This window comes from Nuphar pumila, chromosome 4, assembly GCF_984573655.1.
Source record: "Nuphar pumila chromosome 4, dmNupPumi1.hap1.1, whole genome shotgun sequence".
Taxonomy (NCBI): domain Eukaryota; kingdom Viridiplantae; phylum Streptophyta; class Magnoliopsida; order Nymphaeales; family Nymphaeaceae; genus Nuphar; species Nuphar pumila.
Genome location: NC_143252.1, coordinates 107,042,995 through 107,058,481, shown reverse-complemented (window position 1 = coordinate 107,058,481; position 15,487 = coordinate 107,042,995).

The window sequence follows — 15,487 nt, the reverse complement described above, 5'->3', positions numbered from 1 at the left end:
TTAAAGAGACAAATATAAAAAACATATACCTTTCAAATGGGTACATCCATCGATATTGCACAGGGCCACCAACCCTTAGTTCATATGGCAAATGTATGATCAAATGTTCCATAACATCGAAAAATGCTGGCGAAAATATCTTTTCTAGCAGACAAACAGTGGTGATGACAGAGTCCTCGAGATTCTTTATATCAGATACTACGACTTCCGATGCGCACAATGTGCTAAAAAATCCACTCAACTCAGACAATACCCCCCATATAGGTTTGTCTAACATATCATGGAATGCTAGGGGTATCAATCGTTGCATAAAGATATGACAATCATAGCTTTTCAACCCATATAACTATCCATCGTCAATCTTCACAGCTCGAGCAATGTTAGAGACATATCCATCTGGAAATCTTAATTGTCTCAACCATTGACATACATGTTTTATTTGATCAGGTCCAAGCACGTACTTTGCCTTTGGTTTCAGTACTTTGCCATTATACTATTTGAGTTCCAATTCTGATCTTTTACATAATACTTTTAAATCCATACGGGCCTTCAGATTATCCTTCGTTTTCCTTTTAACATTCATTACTGTATTAAACACATTATCAAACACATTTTTCTCCACATGCATCACATTCAAATTATGTTGTATCAATTGAGTACGATCAAAGTGCTTCCAAGCTTCAGCGTCAACAGGATGCGTGATCTTGTTTTCATCGTGTCAAACTTTATTTATATGTCATCTCATGTGTTTAGCTGTCCTTAAAGATATATACAATCGTTGCAATCTCAGAGTGATAGGAAAGTAGCGGAGCGACTTGTATGAAACTTCCTTTGATCTTGTGCTACCATTGCCTCTTGTCTTTGGCTTGAACCGAGGATGCCCACATGACGGGCATGATATGTTGTTTTTTTGCTCCTTGAAATACAATATGCAGTGATTTGGACAAGCATCAATCTTTTTGTACCCCATACCTAGAGCGTTGACCATAACTTTTGCACGATAGAAATTTTTTGGCAATTTTTCATCTTTGGGCAACATACTCTTCACAATCATGCACAAACGGTCAAAACATGATTGACTCAAATTATACTCGGACTTCAAATTCATTAGTTGAAGAACTGCAGACAAGATAGTGTGACTCTCTCAACCGTTCCAAAGTGGCTCATCAGCATCTCTAAGTAAATCATAAAATCTACTAGCTGCATTGTTTGGTGATTCTTCATCTACGGCAGTTCTTACATCATTAGAACTCATAGCAGAACCCAGTTTTGTTCTGCGGCATCAAATATCAAATCCATATATGGATTATCGTACACCACATTCACTCGTGCATCAAAATTATTTCTAAATTCTTCTCCATGAAACGTCCAATTCTAATAATCACTCACAAAACCCTTCCTGTATAGCTGATGTCTAACGTCATGAGGTTCTACAAATCAATTATTCTTACAAATCTTGCAGGGACACCTAATTCGACCTGTGGGATTCACTGTACTAACACTTGATGTTGCAAATTCAATAAAACTTTCTACACCATCCATATATTCATGCGATAACTCATTGTCCACTATCCTACGGTACATCCATTCACGGTTTGCAGTCATTTTCTTATGATGTTACGAATAATAACCTAACTAATTAAAAAAGAACCATCAGAATGCTATGATGAAGAAAATATCAAATTTATCATGCAATATATAATGTCATACAATAACAAGAATTATGATGCATGCATTGATAACTTAATATTTTCATGTGCAAACTATTAATGACACGATACAATAATTTAAAGCATACTTTCATTATACAATTTCACATGGAAGTCATAATCAAATTGAAAGTAACTACATGCAAGCATGAATGCAATTACATCAAACATTGCAATACATCGTAATCATTCATATCAAACAAATGGCAAACATATACCTGCAGCAAACACACTTCAATATTTCACTAACTACTACCATGCCTAGCATGGACTCCGTACTCCAAAAATAAGAACACTTCCATATTCATACATTAAAATCATGCTCAGCATGATCTCCGAACTCCAACAAAGCAACCCTAAATATCAACAACTAAGTGAGTGTGTGAACAATAAAGTGTTACATCTAATAAATTAAATAACATGTGATACGCTTGCATCACTTACTCACCACGAGTATTTACCCGATTTGCATTGTTTTTGTCACTTACTTACCACGAGTGGATGAGCACAAGCGGGTTCCGTTGAGAAATCTGCAAAAAATAATGTTTTAAAATGAAGTCACCACAAAAAAAATCCGAGTCAAATGAAAACATTTTACATAGGCCTTGAGAAGCCCATTACCCAATGACCTACCGAAACTGCAGGGGGTCGACCCCCTGCCAGAACGTAGGGGGTTGACCCCCTGCGTTTCGGCAGGGGAGTCGACCCCCCTCTGAAACATAGGGGGTTAACCCTCTACCTTTTCGGTAGGGGGTCGACCCTCTGCCTGTTTCGGCAAGGGGTTAACCCCCTGCTGGAAAGGGGGTCGACCCCCTGCCTGTTTCGACAGAGGGTCGCCCCCCTGCCAGAAAACGTGATCCCCTTAATACTTGTCTCCGAGCAGCAGGGAACGGCGATGACGGCGGACGGTGGGGCCGACGAGCGGCGGGAGCGGGAGCAGCGAAAAAAGAAAAGGAAAAGAGGTCTGGGAATTAGGTTTATAGACAATTAGCGATGGCTTAGCGATGGATTAATTTTGTCGCTAAGCCGTCGTAAATCAAATTTACGAACATAGCGACGGAATATATTTTGCCGCCAATTAGCGACGGAAAATTATCTGTCACAAAAGACGTCGCCAAATGGTGCATCCACTACGACAAAATATTTCGTCGCCAAATCCATCGCTAATTAGCGACGGATTGGGCAACGGGATATATTCTGTCACTATTTTCGTAAATTTCATTTATTATAGCGACAGATGTGCTTCTCTCGTTAATCCGTCACTAACTAGCGACGAAATAATTCTGTCACTGAATTCTGTCGCTAATCACCTATTTTCTTGTAGTGTTATTTACAAAGTGTTTTACTAAGAAGTATAATTAAATCAAGAAACTAAAAAGATAAAAGCCTTAATCAAAGAATTTCAAGAAACCAAAAAACATAAAAAATAACAAGAATCCTAATTAATTCAAGAATCAAGAAACTGAAGAAGGCTAAACTCCCTTCAGGGGTGACTGATTGAGACTCTTGGGAGGGTCTGGATCCTGAACCAGGTCAGGACTGTGTCGGTCTGTAACAATATATTCCTCTCAAACTTGCCTAGTCCTCAAGGTAATAGCTCGAGAAAGAGAGGGGCGATATGATCTCTTCCTCCCACATGGTTTTATCTATGTTGATCTCGCTCCACTTGACCAAAACTTCAGTGATTAGTCAGCCATCTTGCATGCATCACCTTTTGCCCAAGATATGAATAGGCTAGGTTGTGTGGCTCTTCTCAAGTCAGGCATGGTCGAAAGGGTGTTAAGGGGCTCTCCTTTATAGGCCTTCATTCGTGAGACATGGAACATCAGATGGACCTGAACTCATGCAAGCAAATCCAAATGGTTTGCCACCGTACCAATCCTTTCTAGGATGGAAAAAGGTTCATAGAATGTTGGTGCTAGTTTATGATGCAGAGTCTATCGGACTATATCTCACCGATGGTGTAGCAATTGATGATCTCTCACCTAAAACTAGCATAGGCGATGCTTCTGGTCATGCGCCCTTCTCATCCTCTCTTGGGCAACAGTCATGTTGGACCTGAGTAGCTACACCAGTTGATCCCTCTCTAACAATGATAACTCTACTATATATACTCATGTTGCACCCCCAATATATTCGATAATAGTGGGAGGTGGTCGTCCATACATGACCTGGAAAGGGATCTCCTAAATCGTTGAATGATAGGTCATGTTATATGACCACTCGACCCAGGGCAGAAGCCTCACCAGGCCTTTGGTTGGTTGCTCACAAAAGCATGAAGGTAATCCTCTATGCAATAGTTTAGTACCTTCGTCTGACCGTCATTCTAGGGATGGTATGCAATACACATGGCCAATTTTGTCCCTTACAATCGAAAAAATTTCACCAAAAAAAATATTAATGAACAACAGATCACTACTACGAACTATCATGCAGGGCATACTGTTCAATCAAAATATCTCATGCATAAATAAGTTTGAAATAGTGTGGGTTGTGTAGGGGTGGGCCATGCCCAGGAAGTGGTCGTACTTAGACAATCAATCCACTACCACCAGAATTGTGGGCTTTCCTTGGATAGTTGGGATCCCATCTATGAAGTCCATTGATATATCTTCCCAAATGCGCTCGGGCACCGACAAGGGCTGCAGTAACCTAACAAGAGAGGTTGCTTCATATTTGACTCTCTAGCATATGCCACATTGTCCAATGTCCTGTCATACCTACTACTTTATACCTGCCAACGTGAATTTCCAGCTTAACTGTTGGTATGTCCTCTTAACCCCCTCGTGCTTGACTGAGGGCGTGGGACAATACTACTTTGTTAAAACCCTTATTAGGTTTGAATCGTGTAGAATTACTATCCTCTTTGATGTATCATCAGGTCTCCTCGAATCTCGTACAAGGGCGCCTCCCTCTCTAAATCCTTAGTAGGCCAAGGAATGCTGACAATCCTTTAGGAGTCTAAGACACTCGCCAATTCTACATAGCCTCAATCTTATCACTGAAAATTGCACTTGGAGCACCTCACATACAAGTGGTGCTTAACAAGGGTGTTTAGGGAAACTCACAAGTGTTGTAAGTGATCATACCAGATGGGGGCTATAAATCAAGATATCGTCAAAGAAGACCGATATGAATCATCATAGGTAAGGCTGAAATTATCATTCATGAGACCTTTCAACGTGGTTGGGGCATTGATGAGTCCGAAAGGCATCACTAAAAACTAGTAGTGTCCATCATGAGTTTGAAATGCCATCTTTTGAACATCTCTTGGGGCCATCTGAATCTTATGATAGCCATACCACAAGTCCAACTTTGAGAAGTAGTGTGCCCCAAACAACTCATTTAAGAGTTCATCAATCACATATAACAAATATTTGTTCTTAATCGCGATCTAGTTAAGGGCCTTGTAGTCTCTACAAGACCGCCAGAACAAGTCTTTCTTCTTTACCAACAATACCAGAGAAAAATATAAACTCTTGTTGACCTGTATGATCTCGTCCTTGAGCATCTCTCTCACTTGACGCTCAATCTCCATCTTCTAAGCATGAGCATACCTGTACGATCGAACATTAGCTAGTTTGAATTTCGACAAGATAATCAGGGTAGGTGGGAGAAGCTCAAGGGAGACTCTCAATCTCTCAAGTTGTAACCCAAGGTCAAGAATAAAAAAAAAGAGAAACTCTTAATAATCTTCATTAATTTCAAATAAATAATACAATACATATTTATAGAGTATTCTACTAAGAAGTATAACTAAATCAAAAAACCAAGAAAATAAGAGTTCTAATCGAAGAATCCCAAGAAACCAATAAGCATAAAAAATAACAAAAAACTCAACTAACCTAAGAATCAAGGAACTAAAGAGGGCTAAATGCCATCTAGGGCTGACCGATTGAGGCTCTTGGGCAGGTCTGGATCTTGGACTGGGTCACGTTTGGGTCAGTCTATAACAATATCTGAGTCCAAACCATACCCGACCCATTGACACTCTAACATCCTCATTTACTAAATTTTCCTAAACTCATTTTTTTCTCTCTCTTATGTGTTAGGGGGGTATCATGACACATTATCTATAAAATTTGAAAATGGCATTTGACCTAAAAAAACTTTCATGTAAGCTTTAAAAAGTATCTACAACCAATTGTTTTGCCCCACCAATGTCTCTCACTATAAGAAATATGTGGATTAGCGATGGTCGTAATCTATCGTAAATCCATCGCTGAATAGTTTAACGACAAATAACTTTCATCGCAATTTCCTAGTCGCTAATTAGTGATAGAAAATATATGTTGCTACTTTCGTCGCTAATTTGTGATAAATTAGTGAATGCCATGATTCGTCACAAGGTCGTCGTTAATCCACAGAGATTTTGTTTTGTGATAGATACACATCTGTCGCTAATTTCATCGCTATTGTAGCGACGAAATTACGATGGATTACAATCTGTCGCAAAACATTGGTCAATTTATTTTTCTGATGGATAAATATCCATCACTAAATTGAAGGTTGATACTAATTAGCGACGGATAATATCTGTCGCTAATCCGTTGCAAAAAATAAAATAAAATTTGTTTAAAATATAAATATCGAGAAAAAATTTCTCGTTATACAATTTATATATCCTGTGTATAAAAAACAAAGTACACATAAAAAATACATATACAAAGCAACTGAAACAAATTTAACACAAGATACAAGGTGAAAATTATCAATCCACTATAATCCTCGCCAAGTTCTAATTATTTACAAGTGAACATTTACAAAGAGTTTCTTTTGAAACAACAAGAAGGTACAACAAATTCAACACATGAATCTAATCATTGCCAAGATTCTGAGCATCAACTTCTTCATTGTCTCGATTTGTCCCTTCATTCATGCCTCCATCAGCTCCTCTATGCTAATTATCTCCAACATCCTACAAGAGAAAAAAAAGGTTAGTATTGATAAACAAAATATAATGAAATAAATTATATGCAATACACCTAATCTAAGGCAATCAAAGTAACATGAATGAATTACACATAGACTAGTTAGCATCAAAGTAAAGGACATTAACAGAATTCAGATATGTGTTCTAAGGCTGACAGAAAAAATTCATAGTGATTCAATCATGCAGATATGTGTTCTAAGGTTGTCAAAAAAATATCATAGTGATTCAAGCATGCATATATGTGTTATAAGGTTGTCAAATAAATGTCTTCTATATCACAATTATACTTATATGTGTTCTAATATTGTAAAAAAACTCTCATAGTGATTCAATTATGCATATATGTGTTCTAAGGTTGTCAAAAAACTTTCATAGTGATTCAAGCATGCATATATGTGTTCTAAGGCAGTCAAACAATTTCATAGTGATGAAATCAGGCTTATATATGTGTTCTAAGGTTGTCAAAAAAACTTTCATAATGATTCAATTATGCATATATATGTGTTCTAAGGTTGTCAAAAAACTTTCATAGTGATTCAATCATGCATATATGTGTTATAAGGCAGTCAAAAAACTTTCACAGTGATGAAATCATACTTATATGTGTTCTAATGTTGTAAAAAAACTTTTATAGTGATTCAATCATGCATATATATGTTATAAGGCAGTTAAAAACTTTCATAGTGATGAAATCATGCTTATATGTGTTCTAATGTTGTCAAAAAACTCTCATAGTGCTTCAATCAAGCATATATGTGTTCTAAGGTTGTCAAAAAACTCTCATAGTGATTCAAGCATGCATATATGTGTTGTGAGGTTGTCAAAAACTTTCATAGTGATGAAATCATGCTTGTATGTGTTCTAATGTTGTCAAAAAACTCTCATAGTGATTCAATCATGCATATATGTGTTCAATGGTTGTAAAAAAACTTTCAGAGTGATTCAATCATGCATATATGTGTTCTACGGTAGTCAAAAAACTTTCATAGTGATGGAATCATGCTTATATGTATTCTAATATTGTAAAAAAAACTTTCAGAGTGATTCAACCATGCATAAATGTGTTATAAGGCAGTCAAAAACTTTCATAGTGATGAAATCATGCTTATATGTGATAAAATCATGCTTATATGTGATGAAATCATGCATATACTAGCTTAAAATCTAACGACATGAAACTTTTATACATGACAGGCATCTGCAGACAAAGTTTCTCTGTCCCGAAAAAAGTTGCATAACTCATTATAGACAACGTCGGAAATTGCTTCATGTAAATAGTCACGCATTGTGTCCTTAACAAGCTGACAGACACTATTCCAAGAATTAGCTGAGTCAATCGGACGCTTGGAGTTGATGCTGGCGGAAGAACTCTAAGAGTCCTAGCTGGAGGAGGCAATGACTGGTGTAGTGTTCATATTACTCCCAAACCCGAACACACGACCCTTTTTTGGTTCATCGGTTGTAGTCACACATGCTGCAGGATCAAAAGGCGGATGCTGAGTGGAGTCATCGTCATATCGATCTACCATCTGTTGCTCGTATGACTCCTACAAAGTAATGATTACAATATGGATTAATAATTAAGAATTACAATATTCATGGTAACTTATATATTATAATGTTTATTAATATAATAAATACATACCATTGTCGCGCTCGCCTTCTCTGATACAAACTCTCTCGTGCTTTTACGTTTATGTGTTTCAACAAACTCAGCCTTGTAAGGCACGATGCCTCCTTTTTCTACTTCCTCCGAGGTTAAATGATAAAAAAATTGTTTAAAAAGTATGCAACAATACTTATAAATTTGACAATATATATTGATGAGTTACCATTTTCTTCAGGTGGCTCCCAAAAGTTCTAGATCCACCTGTGTGTAGATGGGCATCAAGCATTTTTGCTTAGTTTTATGCAACCTTTGCTGAGCGGTTTTGAAATTCATGCCCTGCCTACTTGTTGCACATTGCATCCCAAAAATCTGACTTAATAGTAGGAGGGTCATGACCTTTCTACTGCAGTGGATCATCTATCCCACCAGATACTTTTATTGTTGCAGTCTTCATATTGTACAACATGTCTGCAAATCGACTGACAATCACCTTCTGCCACACCCGCCTCGCATCCTGCTCCTCCATCGCAGTTGCGAAGCGATTTGAAGCCTACAAATAATTTCAAAAAGTTAGTAGACATGACTATAATAAAAAATTAAATATGAAATACATTAGCTATGATAAATGATTATATACTATGAATGAGGACCACAATCTGTCCAACACCTCCTTCAGGTACTCTTTTAATTGAGCGACCGGTTCTGGAAGATGTTGAACTAGTGACTGCCTAATTTTTTGTATTACTTCTTGTGTATCGAACCTCGCACTGTACATGAATTGGTACATATTAACTATCGATATACACTATTTATAAGATAAGTATTAAATAAGTGAAAATGAAATACTTATGGTCGACTATCGATATACACTATTTGAATGAGTCATCATGTGTCAGAGTGAGAAGACCCTGCATCCAGTGTTGTCTCGTGACGTGTATGAATAACTGGTGTAGGTGGGTCATATACAGGCGAAATATCATCTATAGAAAAATGAGTTAGAAATTCACACAATGCACATTTAAACTAATCAAGTATATAATTAGTTAAATGATATACCTATCAAAGCAGCCCGTAAAGATGAAGGCTGAGACTGGATATCATTGGGTGCTCGACCACTGTGACCTCCACGAACCATATTCTAACTAATAAAAATTTTATTTGGATCAGTTACACAACTCTATATCTTCATGGATACATAATCAAATCAAAAATCACTTCATGCAAGCATGCATACAGTCACATAAAACATTGCAATACATTCAAATCATTCATATTAAAACAATGTCAAACATGTACCTACAACAAACACACTCCAATATTCCGCTAACTACTACCATGACTAGCATGAAATCCGAACTCTAAAAATAAGAGCATATGAGAAAGTGATGTGGTATGTATTAGAAGATGTATTTCACTAGCTCGAGTATGCTTCCTCATCACTTGTTTGACTTTCATATTCTTTTTCATTGTATTCAGATATGAAGTATAGTAAACTTGTTGAGCGTGCAAGGCTAATATGAATGGTTCATATGTTCCAAACCTTGATTTATGATTCACCTCCACAATACATGAGGCTTTGTTGACTCTTATTGTTGTGGGATCAAACCAATGACACTTGAATAAAGTTACTCTATTATTTATGCCTAAGTAAGTCAACTTCATTATTTTTTCTATAACACCATAGTAGTCATGTTCATTTTCACCATATCTGCTACCCTTGACACACACGCCACTATTCATCATTGACTTGTTTACACCATAGTCTTTTGTATAGAATCGATAACCATTTATGATGTACCCATTGTAACATTACACAACTTTGGTCAGACCATTTTTGTAAATCACATATTTTGTGGTCATTAACATCACCATGGTGAACCTACAAGCATAAACAATGACTGTGATCATGACCAATTAAGTAACTTATTGTTGTTTCCACGAAAAGACTGTGTGTCATCGTCCTTACCAACTCTTTCAACCATGCCACAAACTTATTTTCACGTTCTTTCTATACTTCTGAATCAGTGAGATGTGGAAGTTCTCTTCGCAACTCCAGATCAAATCATCTGCACTGAAAATATTTATATTATCGAACCATGTACGCACGTACAGAACTTAGTGTTAAATAGTAAGTATACTTACTCGATGTAGGGGTCGATCGCTAAGCAATTAAAAAGGCTATAGATTTGTGTTGCGTCTTTCTCTCGATCTACCAACAGTTTTGACCGACAACTACCAAAGGCATGCCCAAGTGGTTGAAATTTCGACAGTTTGTCAGCTACAATAAATTATTCTCCATCATCATTATGAGGTGGGCAAGTGTAACATGTTGAAATGTGAGGTTCAAAGTACATAGATGAGAAATTTAAAATCTCTTATAAAGTGTACGCCTCACAAATAGAGCCCTACACTCTTGCTTTATTCTGAACCTTTTTTTTAGGTCAAACATGCATCTATCAACAATATACATCTCATAATATAATAAATTTCCAATAACATTAGAGAGAAAAATATAAATAAAAATATACCTTTCAAATGGGTATATCCACCGATATTGCACAGGACCACGAACCCTAAGTTCATATGGCAAATGTATGATCACAAGTTCATATGGCAAATGCACGATAGAAATTTTGTGGCAATTTCTCATCTTTGGGCAACATACTCTTCACAATAGAGCACAGATAGTCAAAATATGATTGACTCAAATTATACTCAGACTTCAAATTCAGTAGTTGAAAACTGCAGACAAGATAGATCGAAACCATTCCAAAGTGGCTTATCAGCATCTCTAAATAAATTATAAAATCTACTAGCTGCATCGTTTGCTGCTTCTTCCTCTACCACAGTTGGTACATCACTAGGACCCATAGCAAAACCCAATTTTGGTCCTGCGACATCAAATATCAAATCCACATGAATTATCATGCATCCACCCATGCATCAAAATTATTCCAAAATTCTTTACCATGAAGCGTCCAATTTTAATAATCACTCATAAAACCCTTCCTGTATAGGTGATGTCTAATGTTATGAGGTTCTACAAATCGATTGTTCTTACACATCATGTAGGGGCACCTGATTCAACCTGTGGGATCCATCGTACTAACACTTGCCATTGCAAATTCAATAAAACTGCCAACACCATCCATATATTCAAGTGATACCTCATTGTCAATTATCCTATGGTACATCTATTCATGGTTTACAGTCATTTTGTCCTATGATGTTACGGATATTATCCTAATCAGTTAAAAGAGAATCATAAGAATGTTATGATAAAGAAAATATCTAATTTATCATGAATTCATGGTGGATGTAATGATTTGATATATCACACACACACACACACACACACATATATATATATATATATGATGTTATTCAATCACAAGAACTATGATGCATGCATTGATAATTTAATATTTTCATGTGCAAAATCATTCATTTGAAGCATGTTTTCATTATACAATTTCACATGGAAGGCATAATCAAATTAAAAATAACTTTATGCAAGCATAGATACAGACACATCAAACATTGCAGTACATTCAAATCATTCATATCAAAACAATGTCAAACATGTATCTGCAGTAAATACACTTCAATATCTTGCTAACTACTACCATGACTAGCGTGAAATCCAAACTCCAAAAATAAGAGTACTTCTATTTTCATACATTAAAATCATGTTCAACATGATCTCCAAACTCCATCAAAGCAATCCTAGATATCCACAACTAAGTGAGTGTGAATAAAAAAGTGTTATATCTAAGGAATTAAATATCTTGTGATGCGCTTGCATCACTTACTCACCACGGGTATTTACCTGATTTGCATGCTATTGCCGTTGCATTTTTTTATTTCTTTTTGCATTGCATTTTTAGCTGCATACAATGCTTAGCACTAAGCAACGCGCAATTAGCTCAGCTACGCACCTGCAAAGCACATTTATATATGACAGGGGTAGCAACCCATCAAGAGGCGGCAGGGGCTCCACCACTGCCTGGCAGAGAGAGAGGCGATATACCTACAGACTCACCGGCAAAGGGGATCCGCTCGCGGGTCGGCTACGAAGCGAGACTACCGGAACATGAGGACGACAAGGTCACCGACGTGGATCAGAAGAGATTTTCAAAAAATAGTTGATATTTGCAAAACCGTCTCCTCCCCTCCCTGCCCCAACAACCTGATAGAAAAAGGAATAGGGGTGCAACCCATGCCTTCCTATCAAAAGAAAAGGAAGAGAGAAAGGGGCAGGGGAGTGTCGCCCCCTACCCCTGTCTGCTTGTCTGTCTGAAAAGGGAGCAGGCCTTCCCTTGCTATCAGAGGAAACAGGGAGGGGCCTGGCCCCTCCACTGCGAAAAGAGGAAGCAGGGAGAGGGGTGGGTTCAGTTGCCAGGTCAAGCCCAGCCCCAACCTCAACCGAGAGAGAGATGGGCTCTGCTACCTAGTCGAGCCCGACCCCAACAGAACAGAGAGAGTGAGAGAGAGAGCAGGGAGGGCCTCCCCCTCCCCTGCTAAAAAGAGAGGATAAAGAGAGAGAGAGCAGGGAGGGGCGACACCCCTCCCGTTGAAATCAGAAGGCAGAGGTTGGGGTTACATTGAGCGAGCAAGGTGAGAAAGGGTGAGGGCGAGAGAGGGGCAGGGTCGAAAAAAAGGAAGGGGTGGGGGAGGGGGGTCTCGACCCCTTCCGCCGGCCCGCTGGGTGACAGAGGGCAGAATGAGAGAGAGAGATGAGGGGAAATAAGAAGGGAAGGGAGGAGACGTACCTGGGGGAGGAGGTCATCGGCGTTGGCGTCAGCAGACGAGCAAGAGGGAAGAAGAGAGGAGACGACCAATCGGGGGTGAGAGAAAGGTCAGATGACCAACGAGGTGGTGCCGACGAAGCTGCCAGAGAGGGAGGCAGTCGTCAGAAGGGAGAGAAGGGAGGGCGAGCAACAGAGTGAGAGAAAGGGCGGGGGAGTGCGATGAATGAAATAGAAAGGGAAAAAAAAGGGGCTCGTGTTAGGGTTTTACGAGAAATTTAGCGATGGATTAGCGACAATAAAATTTTGTCGCAAATGCCGTCGCAAATTTGCGATAGAGTAGCGATGGAAAAACGGTGTCGCTCATCCATCGCAAAGTTGTGACAGAGTGTGAGACAAAAAAATTTCGACGCTAATCCGTTACAAATTTGCGACGGTGTTTGCGATGGAATTTTTTTGTTGCTAATCCCGCAACTAATTCCAATTTTAGGGATGGATAGTTTTCTCTTGCTAATCCATCACAACTTTGCGACAAATTATTTTTCTCGCAAATTTCTGTCGCTAAATAACGTTTTTCTTGTAGTGTCTCTTCCATCTTCAAAAAGTAGCAAGATTTGACTCTTGACATATAAGTGATCGAAGGAGTTTGGGGATGATTCTTTGTTGAAAGGATTAATATAACAACTCAATGTATGCATGAGATGTTCAGAAGAGCTCAATAATTGGTTCATGAAGTGATTAATATTGCAGTAACTTGGGTTGACTGCTTGTGGTTAAGGGTGGGCATCAAGCCAGCCTGGCCTAGTCTAGCCCAATCTTGTTTAGAACTTGGCCCATCAAAATTTGAGTGTAACCCAACCCATAAATGGTCTAGCCCATTTATTATAGTTCGAGTTTCAACTCAGTTTTTAATGGTCTCAAGTCTAAAAGGCAACCCATGACTTGGCCTATTGACTTAATGTGTCAATGTTTAGCGGATCGGTTCAACACAACCTAAACTCCTTTGTAAGTTATTTGTCTTAATAAATTAATTCTTATAAGATCAAAAATAAATAAATTAAATGAAGGTGATGATGGTCACTTGATAATGGAGACTTTGCACTTTGTATGCCCATCATCACCTTGATGATAAAGCAACGAAGAAAAGGTCAAGAAACCCTAAGCCATTGTTTTTTTCGTTCCCATATAAAAGAAAGGCTTTACATGAGAATAAGCACATATTTTAAAAAAAAACTGTCAACTCGGCCTTCTCAAGTGAAAGCTTTCGTAGGAGTGGAGTTATGAAAGGATTTACACAAAAATGGTAGGTGGTGGGAAAAAGTGTAGCTTGTTTTTTTTTTTTTTAAGGTAGCTGGGGTTAGGCGAACCCCTACCAGAACAACAACTGCCCCATGTGGCAGAGGGATTCGATCCTAAGCCTTTAGCTTGACACAGGACCCCACATACAAAGTGCAAAGTCTTCATTACCAAGTAACCATCATCACAATCATTTAATGCAACTATTTAGGTAAATGGCATTAATTAACAACTTACCATGCAATTGCCAAATTTATCTTTAGTTTTCATATTACTAAAGCAATTAATTAGGTAGCTCAGTCTGAGTCTGATAGATAATGGGTTAGGCTCTAAAACCGTAACTCAAACTCCGCCCAAAATAGGCCCTGTTGGCTTGACCTGCTGGGCTGCCTTACCCCTTGCCCCTACTTATGATTAAGAAAGGGGGTTCTTCATAGTGCATTCTTTTTTTGTTCTATCTTCTTCCCAATCGAGCCAACTTCAATTACTTGTTGAAATTGTTCTGAACCATCTACATCCCTCGTATTACCTAGCTAAAATCGTAATCAATCTCAGTTAAACTTAACTTGCCACCTATTTTTACATGTAAACATCATTGGCATTAGCCCAATCAGTTCTCTTTACAATATACACTTCTCCTAATAGAAGAAAAAAGTAAAAATCCTAATAGAACTTGAATTCCTTCGTTCAAGATCTATTTAGTTAGGCTTTGCTTGTGAATGATTGTTTAGGAAATTTGCATGGAGTATGAGAAAATACAAAAACTAGATTTCAAGGAAAATGAATTTTAAAGGAGTTATGGATTCCCTCTATTGTTGGAAGCATAAGGCCCTATTTGGGATCTCCTGACCAGAGAGCATCAGAATGGATTCGTGGAATCCATGCCTTCTCCCTCCGTTTGGGATGAGGAAAAAGCATCAAAACGTGGAACTAGCATGGAAAAAGCCAAAGTCAGTTCCATGATTTGATTACCAACATGGATAGGTGGTAGTCGACAACACCCATGCTGATGCCCACGCTGGCACAGCGAACCAATGTTTTCCTCATTTTCAAACCCTAATATGATTTCTCCTCCTCCTTCCCTCTGATCTGCAAATTAAGTGATTGAGACAAAGTAAATCCTAGTTTTTGTAGTCCCTCTTTCCACCTATTTGAAAGATTTTAGTGGTTTTTGTAACGGATGAATGGCTTG